This window comes from Cheilinus undulatus, linkage group 8 (assembly GCF_018320785.1).
Source record: "Cheilinus undulatus linkage group 8, ASM1832078v1, whole genome shotgun sequence".
Classification (NCBI taxonomy): Eukaryota; Metazoa; Chordata; class Actinopteri; order Labriformes; family Labridae; genus Cheilinus; species Cheilinus undulatus.
In genome coordinates this window covers 7,007,712-7,028,187 of record NC_054872.1, presented here as the reverse complement: position 1 = coordinate 7,028,187, position 20,476 = coordinate 7,007,712, and the positions used below count along the sequence as shown (strand labels likewise).

The window sequence follows — 20,476 nt, the reverse complement described above, 5'->3', positions numbered from 1 at the left end:
TCAATAAATACAGTATGAATATGTGTTTATATTTGAGGGATGTACAGTAGATGTGTCAGACTGAATCATAGCTTTTTAATTCAAGCACTACTCAGCTAAGATCACTTGTAGTTTAAATATTTGCCCTTATTTTGTCTTTCCACCAAACTATAAAAACTATTGATATGGACTTGTATCAATAAGAAATATCGATAAGGGTATCAATGCCAATAAAAATTAACAATCCCCATACCTATACCTAATCGTGACATCATCAAAATATACTTAAAACTATAAAACAGTGTTGTGATTAATCATGATTAATCATGATTAATCATAGCGAAGTAATGTGATTAACATGATTAATTATATATATATACTTTTGTTTGGTTTGTTCAGTGCAAACAGCTGCAGGTTTGCACATTTTTACAATAAACCTGATTTGCAGTGAGGGGTGATTCATATTGATTTCAACTGTAAATGTAATAAAAGTCAGTCTCCTATAAATGTTATTATTTTTTACTCCATACAAAGTAAAATGCTCAGCTGTCCTTATTTATAGAGTTATAAAACATTCATTTTTAATATATTGTAATTTAGATCATCATCGCTGTAGCTGAGACCTCTTGGTCATAGTTTCTGCTGGCCTTGGCTTTTTCAGTCACAGCTCAGGATGTTATTTATAGAACTTAATCCCATCCTGTCTGTCCCTCTTCACTACAAATCCCAGAGATCCTCTCTTCCTCTAATCTGGTCATATGACCCGGCAGTGGAGCAGGTGGTCCGTGGTCATATGATGCTGTGGAGCGAGGCTGAGGAGAAGCAACATCTGAGCTAAATCACAGCCCACATCTCTGCTGAAAGGTAAAGCTGGAGGAATCTCTCCTTTTCTCTCTGCATCTTTGAGCCTTTAAACATGGCTGCTGCAGCCTCACACATACACAGAGGAGGAGAGGAGGAGCAGGAGGAGAGGAGAGGAGGAGATGCAGGCAGGGATGAGGGGGATGGTAGGCCATCAGGGATGCCTGTGCGATGCTTTCTGTTGAAAACAAGGAAGCACAGATGTTGTGGCGTGTTGTAAACATGTCTGGCCTGAGGATGTATGGGAGGGTCGTGTTTTTTACAGGAGCCATATTGTTGGGGGTAAAACCATGCAGAGCAGAGATGGACCTGTGAGAGTGTCCCTCCTCCAACATAAGAGCTTTCTGTTGTTTCTGTGACAGGAGGTCGCACATGGGTGGATGCTTCCTGCTTCCTGTTCCTCTCCATCAATGATAACATGTCAGCAAAAGTCAAGGCAGGGAGATGTGTTGTTAAGCATGTGATTTATACTGAGGAGAAACTAAAATGACGGGGAAAAACTCGGCACAGCATGCAGGAATTTTATCTATAAGCTGTATTCTCACAGTCATTTCAGGAGCAGGTTTTCATTCACAAAACTAGATCTGTCTTTTTCAGTAACTCCAGCAACCTGTAACCTGTAAGTAACCTGTAATATTAGTGTGTAGATTTCCATAAAACAATTCAGTGTTGTTGTGAATGTTACCTTTGAGATGCACCTGGCTCCTAACAGTAGACCTGAGCTCCTGGATGTTAGCAGGTGTCAGTTCATCAGCTATTTATCAGTAAATCGAGAGGATTTACTGGTGAAAGCTGTTCTCCTTAATGTTATGTTAAGAGTTAAAGATCTTTAGATTTAAAATTATGGACTGCATCATTTTGGGTATTAAAACTGAGAAATAGTGGATGTAAGAGATGTTATAAAAAGGCTAATTTCATGTCACTTCTTGGTTTTCTTTCAAAATTTGCCAGTTATTTAAAACACTGGTGGGCTCAGAAGAGGAGTCCTCCAGAAACATTAGCACACACATGTGATAACTTTTGAAAAAAACAATAAAAAAGGTCCCACTGGTAAATAAACATAATAAAGTTCCCTGTAGGTTGCCATTTAAATTGGCAAAATTTGACAAACTGTCATCTTTGGTGCCATCTAACTGGGTATAATTAGCCAACACGGTCTCTAGAGCCTCCTCTAATTTGAAAAAAAAAAAAAAAAAAAAAAAAAAATCATCGAAATATCCTCATTGGTGACCTCTAACCTGCAATTTCCATGTACATTGTCTATGCGGCACGCCGCAGCGCAGCAGTTTTGCTCCAATCAAAGGCGAACGCGCTTACCCAGTGTGCTGTGCTATGGCGCAGGGCAGAGACCACAGGAGATCTGCAAGTTCAAGCAGGAATAGTAAGTCAACAGTAGATTATTTTCCCTTTTTGGGGTTAATTTATCATCCATTCTAGCCAGAGTCCATGATATTATTGCTTACCCCAAGGGTGAGTACATTAGCTAGTTTAAAGGTTAATGTCGAATGAAGATGTGTTGGTTTTATGTAAAATTCTTTGGCTAAATGTCCTCAAAAGTTAACTTTTCCCTGTCAATGGTGCCGTTGTAACTTTGTGACTCACTGACTTCCTGGCGACCTTTTGCTCTCACTGCAGGATGAGACGTAATGTTGATACAGTGATGAATTACGATCGTGAGTCCGTGCATTGTGTTGTATTTTCAAAGTACCAGATACTCTATGCTTTTGACTTGACTGAGTTTTCTGATCATGGGGATTGATGCAGTCTGGCAGTAGCCAGTGGACTGGAGAGCGGGCAGTGAAACTGCTCAGTACAATTCGCCGGCTGATCTCGGTGCAGCCGCTGTATGTGGAAATTGTGTGGAAGTGAACAAGACATTAAACGGACGCTTTTAGAGCAGCCAGTCACTCATTTAAATGCATGTATTTTTTCGTTAAACACCCAATATTATTATCATTGTATATCTCTTTTAATTCTGCTTGCAAGGCCTCCTTCTTGGTCTCGTTTATCACCAGTTTCTCTCTCTTTTGATTACGAATCTATCTCTTGCTATCACTCTCTTCCAAAAGCTATGGCTGAAAGTGGATTGTGGTAAACAATCCTGCTGGTGTATGAGCCATCAGAAGTCAACTCTGCATGCGTTTACAGGATGGTCCACTACCCTATCTTTGCACAACTAAATCCTGCCTGTATCTACCACCTCATTGCCATTTCCAGACTGTGCACAATTGTTACAGATTAGTGCTTTGCAAGAGGGAATAGCCTGATGGCAGACATGGAATCTGAACAATCCATTTGCTTTGCAGAAAAGATGGCCCTGAGCGGGCTCTCACCTCTCGTAGCTGGTGGGGAGTTTGACTGGTGTTGCCTGTGTGCTCTGGAGGCAACACTTGAGCAACACCATATGATATGAAGCTGCACGCTGGTGTTTTGGGCTTTACAGTCAAATTCTATATAGCTACGCTTAGTCATGGTGGGAACCATTGCAACTAGTGGAAAAATGTGTTTTCTATTATGTGGTCCCTCCTGTCCTTCTGTAGGAACATGCCGATGCAAAAGTCATAGATGGTGTTGGTGGTGGTTTCCATTTACAAGGGACTGGGGGGATTGAGGGTCATGATTATAGGTTGTACCAATTCCCACGGCACACCTAGGCACACTAGAGTGTCTCTCCACACCATTTGAGAACCATTGGTCTAAGGAATTATCTCGGTTTCATAATTATCACAATTATTTTAATACATTTTATGCATAGAATCACGTAAACATTCGTCACAAATTTGAACTTTCTTTATCACTTAAAAAAGGAAACAACAGAATCTAGTGCAAATAAGCCAGTGCAAAATAATAAATAAAAACAGAATATTTTTCCTCTCTTTCTGAATCGAAGAATTTTTATCTTGAACTTAAGCACTTAAGCATGAAACACGGTCAATATCATTGGAATTAGATACAGGCTATCTTTTTATTTCCCTTCTAAACAAAACAGAGATTTACAGGCTGACCTGTCTACATGAAGTCACCTTCACAAAGTCTTTCCAGTGATTTAAATGTTCTGAATTTGGGGCATAACTGAAGTGTTACTGCCATGAAACATCGTGGCATTTTTTTGTACTCTGTTATTATTACTACTTTTTTAAATTTAAGTGTAACAAAAAACCAGACTGAACTTATATTTTGCATTTTCATTAATAATTGAATTATATAAATACAATCTGATGGTCTGTGAGTTGTGGTTGTTTTATTATGCTGTAGTAAAATACTAAATCATAACTGCAAAACTAATTGTGAATGATACATATATATTCCCCAACCTGATGTTTAAACAGTTATGAAATGTTTAATATGTATGACCTTCACTTTAAGTCTTGTTGTGGATGGTGATCACTGAGATGCTGAAACTAGTTTGAGTTATTTGAGCCACTTTTTACAGCAGGTTTTGCAGACAGGGGACTCCATCATCTTAAATATTCCCCTTGTCATCCTTGGACAACTAGCAATTCTCCCACACTTCACTCTTTTCTTTACCTGATACAAGTTTTCGCTGCTGAGTCCCTCTGCCATAGTTAAGCATTGTAGCATAGCATACAGCAACAATTAGCAGATTTAGCTGACCCACCAGACCTGGCATCACATTGTTTTGGTTCCATGCTGAAAGTTTGCTGAAAGTAGCATTCCAACCTTGCATCTGCAAATGACAACAGAAAGCATGGTGTTTAAGAGCCTTCAGATTAAATAACCTTGAAAACAGTATCATCCCAGCAGGGACCTTCCCTTTGTATAAATAAAGGGTTGATACTAAGTAAGAAAAAATAAGAAAATATGTATTCAGGTGATTAAATGCTAAATGAGATAAGTCTACTTATAAATATTATTTCACTGTTTGTTTTTATGTTTCCCCCTAAAAAGGTTAAGTTTTAAAAAAAGATGGTTGTAAATATCTCTCAAACACAGACAGGTGTAGTATAATGGATGCTTGCATATATGCCTGGAACAAATGCATATCTGAAAAGCTTTGCAGTGACTGAAACCATGAATACAAATCACTTCTCAATGGAAATAGTCAGAGATTTCACAGTTTGGGATCAATAAAGTACATTTATTTATCTTTCTAGTCTGATGAACATTTTTTCCAGCACACTCTATATAAATCCAGTGAAAATGGTCTGACTTGGGCTGTCAATGGGTTAAAATCCTTAATCGTGATTAATCTCACAACTTCCATAGTTAACTCGCAATTAATCACAAATTAATCACAGCATTTTTATCTGTTCTAAATGTGCCAAACAGGAATATTTCTCTTTAAAAGTGTCTTTCAGACTACTTCTGTGGTGACGTAGCCGATTGTAAATGCATTACAGCAGACACCAGCAGTGATGATGACACATAAACTCTGGGAGAATTATGGACTCGGATTTCCAGTTTGTCTTTTAGATTTTCATAATTCAGTGTATCCTGGTGATATATTATGACAATAGAAGACAAAATTACACACTATATGAACATTACAGGAGATTTCCATTACATATAGTAAGCTAACTGCCCAGTTTGCTGTAGGGGTTCCACGCTTTATAAAATCAATGGAACAGAGCAGAGGAAATCAGGATTATGTAAACCAGAACAGAGAGAATACATTGTTCTCTTTCATGTACAGAGAAGACCACGTATAGTGTGTAGGTGTATAGTTATGTATTGGAAATGACACTTTCTCATAAAATGTTCTGGCTATGTCTTATATAACTTAGAAGAGTTAGAACCAAGTATAATGTTTATTAATATAATCCCAACTCTCTCCATATTTTGTTGGTTCATCTGAAATGAGTTGTTCCTCTGCGGTGCGTTAGTCGGAGTGGATGTAACAGGATGTTGAGTAGTGGGTGTTCTCTGCATGACTCATTGCTCATCTCGCCGATCTGGACAACAGATTGTTCTCTCTAACCACTCGTACTCTTCTTTCTTCTCTCCGTTTGTTTTTCGAGCTGCCATTGATTATTGGTTGTTTGTTATGACTTATGAATATGCAGCGATGATTCAGTCAGTCACAGATTGAGTGAAACATTTTCTACTTGGCAAAGCTTGTTTCTTCTTTGTTTTTTTACAGTTTAAAATGGGTCATCAGCTCCTTTTCAGACTTTCTCAGCATGCGTCACACTGAAGGACAGGACTGTAAAAACCACATCTTGGTCTGCCTTTACTCATTTTCTCTGACACTAACAGAGCTGAAGGACAGTTTAAAGAAATGCTGCCTTAAAGAATCATGTTTTGAAGCAAAGGGCCACCGAAAGGCTCCTGTGACAAGGTGAAAGTTGGAAAATTATGTTTTGTATCGCCTAATTGCTTGTGCTTTTTAAACAATGTGGAAAAATGCCCTGTCCACTCTGCTGTTTGTCTCTCTGACCAGCACAGTAAAGACAGGCAGGGTATACATAACCATAATGATTTAAATTATCCTTATTAGTCACAAAAATTTGAAAAATAAGAGTTGGAATAACTAGATCAAAAGTCAGGAATGTAAGAAAATAAATTTGTTTCATTTTATTTTACAATCAATTTTGCATCTCTCATTTATGACTTAAACTTAGGATTTTTACTTTTTAATTTTTATTTTGACCTTTGTAATTCATATTTTTAAAATTTTTTTCTTACATTTTGACTTTTTAAATCCATGATTGTTACTTTCTATATCATACGTTTGCCTTTTAAATCATTATTTTGACTTTAAATTTTGATTTTACTCTCTGAAATAATAGGTTTGTTTTCTAACTTCAGGTTTTAACCTTAAGACGAATCATTTGGACGTTTTCTGTCTCAAAATAATCATCAGTGCTAAGTTGTTTTTCCCATAATTCATGACTTGTGAAAATTAGGTCGACAGTTTGACCCACACAAAATGCTATCTAATCCAAAAATTTGTTACAAACCGTGCACCAATCATGAGAGAAACTATTCCAGCCCTCCTCCTTAACTTACGTGCTTAACAAATTTATTAGACCACCTGTCATATTTGTCTCAGAGACCATCCAGCATCATGAAGTGCTTTAATGCAAACTCTTTCATTTTCAGTGAGCTCTCCACGTTTTACCATTTTGAACAGGAATGAGGAATTTCAAACTGAATTCACCCAAATTTGAGCCGGCTCACTGGGCTTCTCTGAGAAGTCAGAAATTAATCAAGCATAACATTCAACCACTAAAACTCATTTTTCTGTTCAGGAATGCAAGTAAACAACTTTAACTTGACATATTAATCAAGAAATATTAATGTGCTTTACTATTTTTTCAGTTTTTTTGTAAATCTATGTAAATTTTGTAAATTTGCAAATTCATAGATAACAATAATTATTAGATTTTAGCATTAAAAATATCATGTGGGTTAAAGAGCTTTTACATATTGGTGTATTAACTATTGCAGAAACATAAAAAATGATTTTAGTAATTACCAATGCTGTTCAATTAGGACAGCTGTGGCATAAACCTTACTTTGGGCTGTGGTCTAATAAATTTGTTAAGCACTGTATATCTGCATTTTCACAGTAAGGCAGTTATATTCCCCATGGTGGCATACTAGAACCACTGGGCAGAAGTTCAAGTTTAAAGCGAACATCATGCTGTGGTGAAGACAGCAGTAGAGTACCAAACCATTCTGTGATCCCTGAAAGAACAAAAAGGTGAGAGACGGAGTATTTTTGGTCAGACTTGCATAAAACACTTGCCTTACCCATATAGGTCACCTAAAGGTGAACCTTGAGAACATGAATATTATCACTCACCTTCACTTAGTTAGGGTTGCCATAAAACTTATCATGAGCCAAAGAAGAGGAGCAGATTACATCATTAATACTGGTCCACAGACTATAGGCTACACAAGCATCTACATAGTTGTGCATTTTGAGTGAATAATCCCGTATTCTCTAGCTGAGTACTAAGATATTCGTGTTTGTTTCTGTCAAGAGCTACATAACACTTTGTAACCGTGAGCATGTTTTTATGAACAGATAGGGCAGATGGCCTTTATGATCTGGAAGTCTCTTTACTGATGATATTTCAGCTCTGTCATCCTGAGAGCATTACTGTTTGTATGGAGGCAGCTGTAGATAAGAGGTATCTGCCAAGTTTTCTGTCATAGGAGACACATTCTCTGGTAGACTACCCTAAATTGATATCTAGAGCCTTCAACATGCAGGTGACATTTGTTTCCACACGGTGCAAACTCACCAAAAGTGACCGAGGGGGTGGGGGCCCCTCTGCTGGTCGATTGTGTTGATTAACTGATTGGTTATTAGATTTAATTCTGAAGACGTTATTTGCAGATGACGTCACACATCTGCAGAGAACTCCTCATGGGGCACAAGAAGTGATTTCTGCATGACAACTATGCCAAGCATTCAAAGTGCAAAAACTAAAACATTCTTAATTCTTAAGCTCCCTTTGTGTCCCAAATATAGTGACATATTCAGGGAAAATTTTGTTTGTTTTTTTTTAAATCTCAAAAAGAATTGGCAGCAGGCACCAGTTAAAAAAGCCTCAGTCTAAAGTCACACTTTCACAAAGTGAACAGTTTCGCTAAAGTTTAGCACACTAAACTCTGATCTTAACCCGTATTTCCTTAGCTGATGTCCATCCAGCCTCGCTAACTGTGATGGGAAATCCATCTATTTTTAGAGATCCAGATCATTTGGATCAGCTCAGAAAAGCTGGTTGTTTGGCTCTAAAATGACTATTTTTTAATGCTTTGGCTTTTCAAATAACAACAGTGGATGGAGGAAAGGAAACTGGCACTAAAACGGGAGCTAGCTACTATGGCTCACATATAAGAGCTGTGTCATACTACAGCCTGGTTCGTGAACGGCACATTGTTACTTGGTTGCTGACTCCACATGGTTTCTTTGGTTGATAGTCTATCACTGTGTAAATTGAAGACGTTTGTGGCAAAATGAGGATTATTACCTCCGCCAAGGAGGTTATGTGATTGGCAGGGTTTGTTAGTTAGTTAGTTAGTTAGTTTGTTAGCAACATAACTCAAAAAGTTATTGACGGATTTTGATGAAATTTTCAGGAAATGTCAGAAATGGCATAAGGAAGAACTGATTAGATTTTGGGAGTGATCCGGATCGCCGTCTGGATCCAGGAGTTTTTTTTGTAAAGGATTCTGTACTATTGGGAGATAGGGCAAATGGCAGAGCTCTGCGTTGTTAACACTTTACACCAGGAGATGGCGGACATGAGTAACTTCAATCCCAGCAGCATTTTTGGGTGTGTTTCTATTCAAAGTTTTGGAGTTTACAGAGTTTGAAAGATGCACGCCTGGTTGAGGAGACGAGAAAGACGGCAAATTGTAGCGAAAATACTCACAATGCTGGGAGGAATAGAGGAATATTCACCCTCTGCCATGACTTCCAGTTGTCTGGTGAGACCATGGGTGAGACTGTCAGTGCATCTGTTGGCACCAGCAGGCAATGCTTCCACCATGACAGTCCACCTGTAGCAAAGCCAATGCTTTGCCTTATTGTGTTTCCACCCCACCGGGGAGGGAGTAATCGGCGAATGCCATGGTGGGGGGCACATGGGGACAGATCCAGGAATTTTTTAAGGATTCTTCACCATTGGGAGATAGGGCTAATGGTGGAGGTCTGTGCTCTCCGAGAGCTTTTCTAGTTGTATATGTTTAAGGGGCTCAGCTAGCCTCTCAGCTCAGTACAAGACTCCTCTAGACTCTCGTCTCCCTTCATCTGACAGGACAGCGCTAGACGCTGCATGACTGAATAGATTGTGATATTGATTGCCTCCATGCCAGATAAAGCACTTAAACTGTGGGGGAAAAAATCTCTTTTTTGTAATGTGTAGGAATCGTACTGAATGTTTGTAGAAATTCCCTGATGATAATTGCAGCTTGCAGGTCCATTTAGAGCTGTAAAGTACTTACCTTCCTCTGTTCTCATGCATTCTTAATGGTTGTCCCTCACTTCCTGACCTCTAAATGACATTCAGGAGAGTAAACAACTTTAAAAAAAACACACACACATGGTTTATTTTTTCAGTGTATCACAGTTTTGTTTGCATGAATGAATTTGGAACACTAAAGAGGAAGTGTTGGACAGTAGCACCACCAGTTCCATTTATGTCATTAGGTTTACCAAAAGATGGCACTGGTAAAGGTGAGCCAATCAACACTCTCTTTGCAGCTCTGACCCCAGCTCTGTATGGACCATATCCATACATTTTCTGAGTGAGTTAGTACAGAAAGCTCTGTCCAACATGTCAAAAAAGGCAACACATTTTGGTCGATTATAGACAGAGTATGGTGGTTCAGGATGTCAACATCTTAAGAATAAAAAAGTATGCATATGTGGAAAAATATAGAGTGCTCAGCTGACTAGCCAGGTTTTGTGTGATTTTTCTCCCAAAGCTGCTGAAGTACATACCGGACATTTATTCTCTCTGAAGCCTGGAACACAATTATGAAAGTCTGCTAATCCAGCTGTGTAATGACTGGCTGTTTACATTAGCGGCTCTTTGGTAACACGTTTCCTTTGTCACTCTGTGTACAACGACTGTTAGAGAGGCCTGTTATTGTCAGAGAACAAAGATGGAGTCAAAATTATCCAGAAAAAAAATCTAAAATAATACAAAGGAGCACTGCCAGTGCTTTTTATCGGAGTGATTAGTTTCAGCTTGAAAGAGAACACAGAGCAATCAGTCACCAGAATTGTAGACCTGGACTCTGTCGGCTGTCACCTTCGTTGGCCTTAAAGGCATTTTCATGTTAGGAAAGATTATTTCACACCGTGCCCAGACATGAGCATGATTGTTCCCCTCCGTTCCTTTCCTCAGCTGGACTGTTGAAATGAATAACACCCTTGTATGCCTGGTTACACGTGTGCATGCATTCAGTCCTGTACAGTCAGTGGCAGAGTGCATGGTTAGTTTACAAATTCACCAGAAAGAAGAAAGAAAGGACAGTTGACTGCACATTCATTTATGCTCCATGTAGACATGGAGTCCATCCTGCAGGCTTCTGTGGATGTTCTGATCATTTTTGAGACACCAACATCCACATTCTTCCTACGTCTACATCTACAGTAAAGCTCAGTGAATAAAATTGGCCCATGCTGCAGAGATATTATGTTTCAGAAGGGCAGGAGAAGTTTGGAATTGATTTTACTACCTGTTGACCACCCTGTACTCACAGATGCTTTCACATCTTCAGGTAATGAGTACATATAAATGCTTGAGTACGGCACACTTGCATTTATACTGAGCAAATGAAGCCAGAATTCAGGGTCAAGTACACTCAGATCCAACCCAGTCCCTTGATGTAAAACTACACTAAGAAAGTATATTTCTTGCATCAGTTACATACATACTTTTTTGCAAGTCCAATTCTCATGTCAAGTCTTTAAGCTCAAGTCCAAATCAAGACTTGAGCATAATGGCCTGCTGGCACAATTCTGTTGTTTGGGAACTTTGTGTTGTTTACAAAATCTGGTGCGCCTGGTATGAGATGAAACACATGCTCTGTTTTCATCAGCATGATCAGTGTAAGCTCTTCACTTAGTAAAGCACTTCTCTGTATACATATGGAACAGCACACTACAGAGACCTGTCATACTCTACTGATAGAGACAGTCACTGAGACATTAGAGATGAAATGTCCCGGTTAGTTATCGGATCTAGACAACACATATCCTGTAATATTTTTGGCTGGTTCTGATTTTTCCTGGTCTGACCTGCTGAGTCAGTTTTTGGCCTAAATCAATTTTCTCTCTTTTAAGCACTATAACTGACAACAAAAACAGGATTCTTGGATTTTTTTTCTTCTTTAATGAGTATTAAGTGGGGCTGCAAAGTGTCCCAGGGGTTAGCGCTATTGTCTGACAGCCAGAAGGTTTGCAGAGTTTGCATGTTGCATGTGTGGGTTCTCTCCAGGTACTCCAGCTTCCTCCCACCACCAAAAATATGCTCATTAGGTTAATTGGTGACTCTAAATTGACCGGAAGTGTGAATGTGAGCATTCCTGGTTGTCTGTATATGTCAACCAGTCCAGGGTCTCGCCCAATGACGGCTGAGATAGCCTCCAGCGACCCCACAGCCCCCAACGGGATAAGCGGTATAGAAAATGGATTGAGTATTAAGTGCATAGTAATAATAAATTACAAACTGTTTATTCTGAAAACAAAAATAGTAAATTAAAAAAAAAACTGCAGCAGGTTTCATGAACATTACTAATTCTCAGAGGAGTTGAAGGAGAAAGTTCAGGTCTGTGTTTATCCTCCAGTATTCTTAAACTTTTGCCCTCAACAGATGGAAGTCTGCACAACCAATATTTGAGTGTGCATTTTCGTGTAGGTGTGTGTGTGTGTGTGTGTCATTGTTACACAGCATAAAAGCCGTTGCTGCTGGGTAAAGACTCACGAACGTTCAAAGGGACGATGGGGGAAGAGTGATGGTGGGGGCACGAGATCATGATGGGAAAATTAAAAACCTAGAATTGTGCACGATTCTCAAATCACAAGCCTCAGTCAAGTCTCGAGTCTTTGTGCTCAAGTCCAAGTCAAGTCTTAAGTCACTGACGTGTCTGACTTAAATGGAACTCAAGGCCCCACCTCTGCTTCAGACTAACTTACAAACTGTTATTTTTGCAGCTTTAAATTTAATCTTAGAATAAATTATATGAAGTCATTTTTTAACCTTTATTTTTATTGTCTGGTTGTAGTCCATGAAACTTAAAAAATGTTTGTGCATTTTCAGTCAATAAAGAGTCCTTACATTGAAGTTTTTACTTTAAATCATATTATTTATTTTCTTTGAAATAATCTTATCAGCCAAATTTAAAAATATCAGTTGAAAGCAGTCATATCAATGATGCACTATCAATACATAAATCGAGGAACAAAACACATATACCCTAACCTGACACGCCAGATGGATTTGTTTCACACATCCATCTGGGAAAGCTTCAGTAGGAAACATTTGAGAAAAGGCAGAGGCTTTGAAAAAAACTCAGAGTGTGAATGGATGAACGTTCTGCATGTCACATCTCTATGGGCCAATAAGAGCAACAAAACACGTGACGTAGCAGCTATCGAGCTGCGCATGCGCAGCTGCGAGGAATAATGCCAAACATGGTGACTATAGACATGTAAGTCCTCGACTTTTTTCATTTGTGAAAAGAAAACAACTCACTGCTGTTCTTTGTTCTTCTTTTAATGAAGAATTGTTGTCAAGTTCTGATAAAACTGGCGCTTTAGCAGCATCCACGCTAATCTCTTCTGCCATAATTGTACCCCCTCTTGCTGCTGCTTGCTTACGTCATGACTGCCGTGCCTGAAAGTACTGCCCCTCGTCACCGATTGGTCCTGTCACTTTTTAACCGGGCCCAAACGGATCAGACGGGAGCTTTGCAAGATGGATTTGCCAGTGAAAAACAAGGAAACGGGCGTATCCATCTGCTGTGCAAGGTTACACAGACCCCCCCATCACCACAAATATATCAAACAATTCAACATGTCTAAATGTGCATCTAAAAAAGAGGTCATACTGTCAGGGTTTGCCGAACCCTGACAGTATGTATGACTTGAATATTAACATACTGTTTAAAAGCATTTATGACCTCGGAGCATTTTTAGTTCTCTAAATCCTGATGACATGTTGTCATGTAGATTCGGTGTGGTGCTCAGCGATATGTGCTAAAATTTCCTCACAGGACACACCCTGATGCTCAGTGTGACATGAGACCCACAACCTGGGTCACATTTGTGAATAATGTTTACATATGGCTCCCATTCAGAACTGCCATCTGCTGCTCTGTGTGTACAAATACACCATCATCCTTTGGCAGACAGGCAGTCACACTGGGCTGATTATTTGCTTTTGCTTGGTACTGTGTGATTATTACAGCAAAGATAACATGAGGAACAATATTTCTACCCAGCGGCCATCATACAGCGACCGTAAACATCCCTCTCTGATAACGTATGTTTCTCCACAGGGAGAAAGTCGCTCTGATTACAACTTGTTGCATCTCTCTGGTCTGTATTGTTGTCAGAGCGCTTGGAGAGAATCAAGAAAATCTAACATTCAGAGGAGGAACTGTGACTCTTAAAATTTAACCCATATTTATATTGAAATTTAAAATCTATTCTTCCTCCTCTTTGTTTTTTCTGTGCATTTGACCAAGACCTTTAAAGGAAAACTTTCTATCATGGAATAAAAATCAGGATTTGCAAAGATTTAGTGGCCTCTACTTGCCCCGTTTTTGCTCCATATCCACCAAAGAATTTCCACCAATCAGCTGGTGCAACACATTGTTGTAAATAGGTTTGTCTTATAGCACACAGTGGAAACTACGGTGGCCCTGAAGGCCAACAGGATTAATATTTCAAAAGTGCAGAATATATTTCACAAAACACAAATACATTTCACAAAACACAAAAATATTTCACAAAAAAATATTTCACAAATGTATTTTTGTTTTGTGAAATATTTTTGTATTGTGAAATTTTTTTGTGTTTTGTGAAATATTTGTTTAGTGAAATATTTTGTGTTTTGTTTAACTTTTTTGTGTTTAGTGACATATTTTTGTGCTTAGTGAAATATTATTTTTTTGAAATATTTTTGTGTTAAGTGAAACTTTTTTGTGTTTTTGTTTAATATTTTTGTGTTTAGTGAAGTATTTTTGTTTTGCGAAATATCCTTCTGTTTAATAAAATGTTTTTGTGTTTAGTGAAATACTTTTGTTTTGTGAAATATTTTTGTTTTGTGAAATATTTTTGTTTTGTGAAATATTTTTGTGTTAAGTGAAATATTTTTGTTTTGTGAAATATTTTTATTAAGTGAATTTTCTTTTTTTTTTTTTTTTTGTGATTCCTTTTTGTGATTCGTGAAAGTTTTTTGTATTTTGTGAATTCTATTTTGCACTTTTGAAATACTTATCCCGTTGGCCTTCAGGGCCACCGTAGGAAACACTATGTAAGCAGAGAGAGAGAGAGAGAGAGAGAGACAAAGAATGAGAGACTAAGAAAATGTAGCAGTGATTTCAGAGGTGGACTTTATCATTAGGCAATGGTAAGCGATCACATTGGGGACCCGAGAGGATGTGACAAATTACAAATACAATTGTGAAATATGAAGCAAACTTGAAGTAGACTACTAGAAGGAGGAGAATCCCAAAATTCTAACAGGCACAAAGCAACAGAAACTAGCCCTTTATTAAAGGAAAACAGGAAAAAAATCAAACTCACGCTGACTGCTGCGTGCTTTCTGCATCATATTTTAGTCTGAAAATCAGAACCTGTTAATCCTTTTAATCCTGTCCTCCACATTTATCATTGCATAAAAACACAAAAAAGTACCATAAATGGGTACCGTTGCATACTGGTACCGATTTGCAGGTAACGGGCATTGGTACCATATAAATATCTCGACACCCACATCCTCCTGTGGCCTGTTTTGGCAGAGTAATATTGGCCACTTTAGAGATATTTTCTTCTGAGTAAACTGTCTTTTCATATTAAAACAAACATGCAAACTTATTCAAGCTTTAACATCGTCTGGCTTCCACATGTCCTTTTAATGTCTCCAAATAGGCAGTTTAAATCAGACTGGATATTTCTATACAAAACATAACTAAAAAGTCCTTTTTAATTTTTTTTGGCATTAAATTTTACCTTCAATATCCCTTTGAACCCTGAGCCTATTTTTCTATTTTTTAGGTTTCTGCTCGAAAATTGCATACCCATAATACAATGGGTATATTTCTGCAACCACAAGGCCTATTTAAATAATTTTGGTGTCATAGTAAAGGGAATACTTGTGAGATTTGTTGAGATGTGTTAATATGAGTATATGTGATACTGGTGAAGAGTAAATGAAGATGGCAAAAAGATTCACTGAAAAAAAAGCATTTTCAGGATGAATATCCCTTTGAAAATGATGCAGCTGCAGCTCTAAACCTTTTTTCAGACCATGGTACAACATATGAGTATGGAGTTTGATATGTCATAATTCATTTAGTTGTTATTTGAGTTGTGTTTGGGGAATGTAAAAAAGGTTTATATGGTCCTGTAGGTTCTGCTGTGTAATTTGATGTGCAACATCACTCTAGTCTTTCATGATTAGTGCATTATTTCACACTGTGTTTGCCAAGTTGGGGGGACCTCAGGGTTCACAAGGATATGATTAGGCATTTGACAGTGGCTCCATTAAGTATCTAAGCCTAAATATCACAGCCATAGCTGATTAACATTTAACAGAGTTAAGACAAAATACTAAAGCATGAGAAGACTGCAAAAAGCAATTGTAGGTTAAATATATAAGATTAGCAGGTCAGAAGAAATGCAAAAACATTTTACAGTTTGAATAGTGATATAGTGATAAATAAGGACTTAACCCTTTCATTCCTAGAGGACCCAGTATCAGGGCAGCCCTTCCTTCTCCTAAAAGACTCATGGAGCAGTCTAAATGTGCATGGATATGGTCATGTGACACACCATTTTAATCCCTGAAATCTTGTCTAGCTGGCAAGCACAAAATTTTCCACGTATGCAAAACACAGCTCAAACCATGAACATGTCTGCTATGCTCCATCTTTATTTACTCAGTCCCAGTAACTTCTACAGGTATTTTCACATATCTGCTGAAATCTTTAAAGAGTTATGTTTACATTGATGCCAAGCTTATTCATTCAGACCTTGTAGTTGCAGAAAAATATTCAGTTGTATTTGGGTATGTCACTTCTAGCTTGACCACTAGAAAAGGGCCTTGGGGTGAAAGGGTTAAAAAGGGTGGAACAATGGATGTGAAGGGCCCGCATGCTTGTGTTCACCTTGGATCCCAAAATTGCAAAGTCGGCCACTGGTTGATAAAATAAACAACTTTGAATGAAATTAAATCACTTAGCCTTTACTGCGTGTGGCAATCAGTGCTGATCTTTGTGAGGTGATAATTGCACCAAGGATTGTTTGCACAGAAGCAATTCTGCATTGTTTTTTTTTTTGTTTTTTTTTGTATATATCTTAATTCACACACATGAAAATAGAGAATAGAGAAACAGATTGCTTTACTTTGCAATGCAGTTTGCACGCATTTGTTCATTCACTGCATGTGCTCTGTAGATTGGACACTGTCTTTTTTTACTCTTATTTGCACAGGTTTACTGAGTGCAAAAGTTGCAGAATCCTTTTGTACAACAGTTGATTAAAACTTCAGCACTAAAGAAGGAAATGAAGGATTTCATTGAACTGAGAGCTAAATTTTCAGCATCAGCGTTCTTCAAGGCCAACTCACTTTTCATTTGGAAATCTTTAACGGTGCCTGATGCTCATCCTCAGTGGAAGGAGTTCACCCAGTTCTCATGGAGATAGCTCATTTATCAGCAGATGACCTAAACACGAGTGTCTCACAGAATAGAGGCATCTCCATGGCAATAATGTAAACCATGTCAGCTGAGGACAATTGCAACTGTAAATCCTTATAAACCCAGGAAAGGATCCTCCACTTCTGACTGTTGCTTTAATGTTTGTGAATCTAACAATGCCAGCTGGACAGTTAAACAAGTTAGTCTGCAACAATACAACCGGACATGTTCTGTGCTCAAAGTTTAGTCTTAAATTTGCTTTAACAAACTGAATTTATGACAGTATAACATTTTTTTTTGTGTTTTGCCGCGCCTGGCTTTTTATTTTTTGTCCAAAAAAAGTAAACAACATTCAATCTACTGTCTCTGATTGACAGCTTAGTAAAAGTAGAAGATCTATGTATGCAAGGAAGAAGTACATTTTAAGACAAAATTTGAGCATTATAAGTAGGGCTGAAGGATTTGCAAAAGTGATTTAATTGCGATTTTTTTTCCTCAATATTGCAATTTAATATGCAATTATTATTAGGTTCCTCATCTTGTATTTATTTTTACAAATTCGAGCAATGAATCATTCTTTATTATAACCTACATTCAGCCAGGAACACGATCATCATATATTTAACCATTTTATTGTAAAATGGTTAAATCTACAGTGCTTAACAAATTTATTAGACCACCTGTCTTATTTGTCTCAGAGACCATCCAGCATCATGAAGTGCTTTAATTTGGACTTTTTCATTTTCAGTGAGCTCTCCACGTTTTACCATTTTAAACAGGAATGAGGGATTTCAAACTGAATTCATCCAAATTTGAGCCGGCTCACTGGGCTTCTCTGAGAAGTCAGGAATTAATCAAGCATAACATTCAACCACTAAAACTTTTTTTTTTTTTTTCCAGGAATGCAAGTAAATGACTATAATTTGACATATTAATCAAGAAATATTAATGTGCTTTACTATTTTTTCAGATTTTTTTTTGTAAATCAGTAAATTTGAAAATTAATTTATAACAATAATAATTATATTTTAGCATTAAAAATATCATTTGGGTTAAAGAGCTTCTACATGTTGGTGTATTAACCATTGCAGAAACATAAAAAATGATTTTGGTAATTACCAATGCTGTTAATTTAGGGCAGCTGTGGTATAAACCTTACTTTGGGTGGTGGTCTAATAAATTTGTTAAGCACTGTATGTAATAATTTACTTGGCAGAGCAGGCTCTATTCTAAAGATGCTCCCTGGGTTAGTCTGGCAGCATGCTTTGACTCCAGGGAGTGCATGGCTAGAAACCCCCCATATGGATTTAGACATTTGTGAAAAGGTGAAAACAATTAAATTATTTCAAAAGCAATGAATCATAGTAGCATGAAGCTGAATATGAGGATGCACCAAGCTTTAAGCTATAAAGAAGGCGGCAACAGCAGCGGGGTGCATTGGGATTGATGTAAGCAGGAATTAGTAAAAATGATGTCATATTTAAAATGGAGGATGTAAATGCTTGCATTGTGCAAAAGATCAATTTTCTTTTACAGTCAGAGTGTAACGGCTCACAAACGTCAGGTGTCGTACTTTGGTTTTGGGGTCACAATTTAGTACGGGTTTGATTTAACAAGAATAAAGCAACAAGAGATCCTGTATGCATATTTCTAAGCTTCTTCTTTTTGTTATTTTGAATTAGCAGCAGAAATAGTTCATTCTTTCCATATGTTATTGAGATTCCTCATTGTGGTAAAAACAGGGTTGCCAGGTCTGCTGTTTTCCAGCAGAATTGAGCTACTTTTTACCACTGCTGTGGGTAGATTTTTGTCCACGGGTTGAGCGGACTCATTTTTGATGCTTTGTGCGTATGTATTGAATATCCATAGCAGAATAAACTTTAAACTTTAAATAAATACTTTATTTACCCCTAAAAACAACTAAATCAACCAGCAGAGAAGCACATGACGCACATGACGCACTACCAAAGATCCGCTGTGCCACACTGGCATACACACAGAAGGAGCACGCCTGAGCACACACAAGCAATATACGTGGTGTGGCAGAAGTTTTACTGATTTGTTTTGAATTTCAGCGTTGGGCTTGGTTTTGGGCTAGTTTTATGTCTCGGGAGACTGACAGGTTAGACTACTTCATTCGCGGCTGGTCTATGAATTAGTCCTGCTGAAGAGAAAAGAACTTTGTTTGAGTGGCAGTAAGCACAGCTGAACCTGCCCTTTACCTGTCTAAATCACTGCTGACATCTCCCTCAGTACCCAAGCAACATGTTTCAGCAGACGATGGAAAATGAATAATGTGCAATAAAGCTGCTGCTTATAAATACCTGTGCGTATTACAGTGAGAAGTATATAGTGTTTATATGCACAGAGACAGCATGCAGAGTGATGATGTGCATTACTTCTTCAGCTTTCATTCCTCTCCCGCTGCTGCTTTAACCTTTCTCCATTCATCTCACCTCAGCTGTCACCCATGTATCAGCATGTCAGTCAAACACATAATGTTAGTAAAATTACACCCTGTTTTAGACTGCAGTGTAAACTTAACAGAAAAACTCCACCACAGAGGTTATATCCCTAATAAATAGTTTAATTAAACTAATGCAGCTTTTTAAACTTCTTTCTTTTCTTTTTAAACTTTATTTTCATTGGAACTGTAGCAATAGGAAGTGAAGTGATAGGGATGTGACACACTATTAACATGCATGAATATTTGATATGAAGTGCTGTTAAATGCATGTTTGAGTCATCGCCAGACAAGACAAGCTGTAGATAAGCATTAATATTTAGTAAATGAGGATTAATAGTTAAAAATTTCCAAAATTGACCTGTAGTAACTTATTTTAATGTTTTTCCCTTGAATAAGAGGACATTTTTGTAGTCATATATTCTGAAATCAAACTTTAAAAAATGCGTAATATCTCATCTTATTCTCACCACACTCCAATTAAAACTACCTTTGATGGTCTAGTTTAATATTTAACACAAAAAAGCAATAAAAATCATGCAAAATAAAAAGCAACACAAAAATGATGCTATGACTTATAGTGCAGTGTGCAGCTTTGTAGTCAAAGAACTGGTGTTTAGGGGTTGTTCTTGCTAAGTTATCACTCATGTGAGCCAGAACAGACTACTGGCTACTTCATATAAACACAGGAAAGCATATTGTGACGAGGCCTGAGCACATTTAATTAGGGCTAATGTAGTGTTGTATTACTCAAGACCACATTTTGAATGTCTTGGTCTTGTCTAGGACTCAGACTGGCTAGACTCGGGATTTTCCATC

At 37.7% G+C, this 20,476-nt stretch overlaps 1 protein-coding gene across 1 annotated transcript in view; it reads left to right on the top strand.

Moving 5' to 3' along the window:
• The first annotated feature begins 773 nt into the window (after nucleotides 1-773).
• tsnare1 (T-SNARE Domain Containing 1) overlaps nucleotides 774-20,476 on the top strand; it is a 302,556-nt gene continuing 282,853 nt past the window's right edge. Inside the window, exon 1 of the mRNA XM_041794183.1 lies at nucleotides 774-843. The gene's annotated coding sequence lies outside the window, so the exon portion shown is untranslated. The remainder of the gene's footprint in view (nucleotides 844-20,476) is intronic.